The sequence below is a fragment of the Drosophila santomea genome, chromosome 2R (assembly GCF_016746245.2).
Source record: "Drosophila santomea strain STO CAGO 1482 chromosome 2R, Prin_Dsan_1.1, whole genome shotgun sequence".
Lineage (NCBI taxonomy): Eukaryota > Metazoa > Arthropoda > Insecta > Diptera > Drosophilidae > Drosophila > Drosophila santomea.
The window spans coordinates 19,302,880-19,307,291 of record NC_053017.2 but is presented as its reverse complement, the minus strand read 5'-3'; positions in this window follow the sequence as shown (position 1 = coordinate 19,307,291).

Here is a 4,412-nt window from a genome sequence, read left to right as displayed (position 1 = left end):
ACCACTAGACAGGCTCAAATTTGTTGCACGTCGTCGTTCCAATCAGACGGCGACAGAGGTTCTCCTCTGCTCTGTTCTGTTCTGTTCTGTTCTGTTCTGGCCATCATTAAATCCGAAATAAAATAATGCGCCACGTTGTCCGCGAGTTGGCAGACTCACGCTCGCCAGTCAGTCCTTAATAACTTTGTCCGGCTATCGTGGCCGACGCATCTTGGCCAGCGGAGAAGGCGAAACCGAATGGCCAGGACATGGACTAGACATGGACCCAATGCCTTACCAACTTATTGCTCTATTTTCGCATTCGCAAATAGTTTTCGATTTCAGTTTCACTTTCGGCCTGCTGCCCATCATGTTAACAAGGCGGCCAAGAAAACGCCAACTCGCGACCATCCATGCCATCAACAATGCAAACGAGCCGTGGTCCAGACTTTCCAGACTGCGCTCCTGACCAGGCCCATAAACAACTTAAACGACCGGCGCAAGTCCAAGAAGCGTTTGGGCGTTCCAGCGAGTGGGAAGTCCTTGGAGAAGCCCCATCATTATTGCACGGAACAAATATGATTTGGTGCGATAAACTACTGGAGTGAATCATCATGAGTGGCCCGCATGCTGAAGAACAGGTAATACGTGGCCGAAAAACCCACTCTCTTCTGATTATGAAATATTGTTACCATTCAGAGTGACGTCACGGAAGTAGCATCATCACACTGAAGTAAATATTCTTGACACTTCTTTGTATTTTGTATTGGAACCAGCAGTACCAGAAAGAATTAAATAAGGATCCTTTAGTGCACCGCCAATACAAGTCCTCAAGTTCCATTAATCTCCATCTGTATCTCAAATTCCCATAATAGCGAATAGAATCAGGGATTTTTTAACACTTGTACTTTCCAACAATGTGGACCAACTTTATATATAAAAATGTTTTATAGAAAAAATTCCAATACAACCCCCTTGGCATTGAAATGCTCTTTAAATGTTTGTATTTGTATTCACCGTTGCATATATTATGGATGCAACAACTATGGTATTTTTCTCTGTGCAGTAGCAATGCCACCGCAAGGTCATTACTTGGCATTGCCGTTCAGTGGAAATTCCTGTAAAAAAGAACAGAAAGCCACATCTCATAGGGGTTTATAAAATGTGAATATACTCGAATACAAAACAAGAGAGAACGCTATAGTCGAGTTCCCCGACTATCTGATACCCGTTACTCAGCTAGTAGAAGTGCAGGTTTGTGGGCGTTAGAGTGGGCGTGGCAAAAAGTTTTTTGGCAAATCGATAGAAATTTAGACGACTAATACAAAAATGAAAAAATATCTAAACATTTTTCAAAAGTGTGGGCGTGGCAGCTTTGGGCGGTTTGTGGGCGTTAGAGTGGGCGTGGCAAAACGGTTTTTGGCAAATTGATAGAAATTTACAAGACCAATACAAAAATGAAAAAATATCAAAACATTTTTCAAAAGTGTGGGCGTGGCAGTATTGGGCGGTTTGTGGGCGTTAGAGTGGGCGTGGCAGCATGATTCGACAAACTTGCGCTGCGTCTATGTCCCTGGAGTCTGTATGCTTAATCTCAACTTTCTAGCTTTTGTAGTTCCTGAGATCTCGACGTTCATACGGACAGACAGACGGACAGACGGACGGACAGACGGACAGACGGACAGACGGACAGACGGACAGACGGACGGACAGACGGACATGGCCAAATCGACTCGGCTATTGATCCTGATCAAGAATATATATACTTTATATGGTCGGAAACGCTTCCTTCTGCCTGTTACATACTTTTCAACGAATCTAGTATACCCTTTTACTCTACGAGTAACGGGTATAAATATTCGATCGGCTTTTATTGCACTTGCGGTTGCCAAGTGGCGAGCAAGCTTAAGGCAACTTTTTTTTGGCTAGAGATCTACATATGTATTTATATATCGATATTAATTGGCTTGTTCTGGTTTAACTTGTTTTCGTTTTCTGTTAAGAGTTTTTGCTTGTGGATTTTTTCAATTTCTCTCGATTTATTTCATTATGAATGCGTAACGGTAAATGTTAAATACTTTATGCAAATTCTGAAATTGAATCGAACCAGTTTACAAGTTGCCAAAAAATAAGTGAATATATTTAGGCATTTAGTGGCATAAACATATATTTACAAATACTCAAATAGAGAAAAGCAAACACTCGAACAGATCAAGCAGATGGCTTAGACTTGAACGAATAAGTTTGGTAACATGATTTCTGGCGGCTCATCGTTTGTTGAACTCTGCAAACCAGAGTGGCTTGTGTCAGAGCTCTAACTTTTGAACTCTCTAACTCTACCTAGCTAATAAAATAAGATATTAAAGAACGGCGACAGCTTTTTAGATTGATAAAGCCGCTCCCAGAAAGCCCGATACCCGTGCATCTAGCACCTACTAAACTGTGGAAATTTCGTCGCCTGTTTTACGGACATTTCATAATTCACGAAAAACTAGTTTATCCCCGTGGTAGAATAAATAAAACACTAAGCACTTCGGCAGCTGGCATAAAACTTAATAATTATAAGTGCCAGTTTTTGTTTTTCGCTAAACAGTTTTCAAAAGCTAGAACTGAACCGGATATATGGGGGTTGGGTTAGGGTAACTCACTCACTCACTAGACGATGTATTATGTCATAAGACCGAAACACGTTTGCGCAGATAATAATAATAAAAGTGAAACCAAAAAGTGAAATTCACTCGCTAAGAATCGCTTAGCGATAATAATGATCGATTGAGCATTTATGGAAATTAATTTTGCTAAATGCAGCATAATCCATTCGGTTAATTCAATTAACATGGCGTTCTAACTTCGCCCTGGGCGCCAAATCCATTTGGAATCGCACGTTCTTTGTTGGCTCTTTTGTTCAATTATGCGTTATTTTAATCTCTTGTTTCACTCGCCAGCAATTTATGGCCACAAATACGCTACATATGATATTTCCACAGACATCAAAAGCTACTTGTTCGGGCCTACGACGAGCAATTAATGTCGCCTCGAGTGCGTTGTGCAGAAAATCAATTAAACCATTCAGAGGAACACAAAAGATGAATATTCCTCGCTGGCGGAAGTAAAAGTTCGGCAAAAACAGACAAACCAACTGCAGGAGAATCGAGCCATTTTTGACATCGGTTTGGGCGGGTTAGAGCGCCATTAACATTGGATTTGCCATATATCTGCGGATTCGTCGATTTCTGTGTACTCGAGTTTCATTAATCTTCCGTTTTGTGTTTGCTGCCATTTTGCCATTTTACCATTTGTGGTTTCTGCTCGATTTGGCACAAGTCCCGCAAACAAATAAACGGAATCAAATGCCAGAATGCCATAGCACACCCGTTTTAATTTTCTGCAAATTAGCCAAATAGGAAATCACACTAATTGCTTTGCATCCAATATGTTTTCGCAGCGTTATAGATAATTTATTGGTTAGCATTAGGGAAATCATAAATTACAATGAATTGGTAACAAAGCATTAGTTAATGTTGGAAAGAGTATCGCCAAAAATAGTGTACTATGAAATATTAGACTTCATGATAACCAAAAATCATATATACCACAGCATTCATTAACGATATTAATTGTTAGATCAAAGTGTTATTTGCTTGCCTGTATAGAAATGCAAATACCTTTTGATTGATACAAGTGTATCCCTTGTTTCATAAAGTGTATTCGGCTATTCTACCTCATATAGCTCCAAAGTATATATTTTGTTTCAGCAAACTAGGTTCCCAGCGCCCACGCCCACCTCATGTTTTCGATCTGCAGATCGATCATTGTATGTAGATTGCGTTTTTGATGGACAGTGGTCATGAGCATGTCTGCGCCTCAACTCAAACGGGCAGTAAATTTAGGAGGCGTGGGCCTGCTTTACATATTGGCGTTTTATTTTTATTTAATTATGCCATTAAAGAGTAACAGATTAATAACAATTAAGGCGGCAACAGTTGCGCATTCATCAGAGGCGCAAAACGAGTTTAAGCCAATGATATGGTAGTGCCATCGGAGTAGTAAAAACAAACATGAAACTACACATACCGATTAAGGCTCGAAACGAATCACTTTTATTTTCAGTTGCCAACTACACAGGCAGCTGAAAGGCATTAAAAGAATTAATTTTAACCGAACCGATCCCAAGATGATGATGTCGAGGCTGGAACTGGGATCCATTGAAACCAAGAGTTGGCTTAGCCTTTCGGTTTCTTTCTGCGGGCGGGCCAACTAACTTTGTCTGAACTATAAAGATTGATATCACCACCACCCGATGTTAGATACAGCCGATTCTGCTCTTGACGCAAGCCGAAATGTGAATTAATTCTGAAAACAGGTTACAAAAGAACCCAGCCCAATGATTTTCGGCTGCTGGATATCATAAAATACAACAGTTTGTCTCTGAT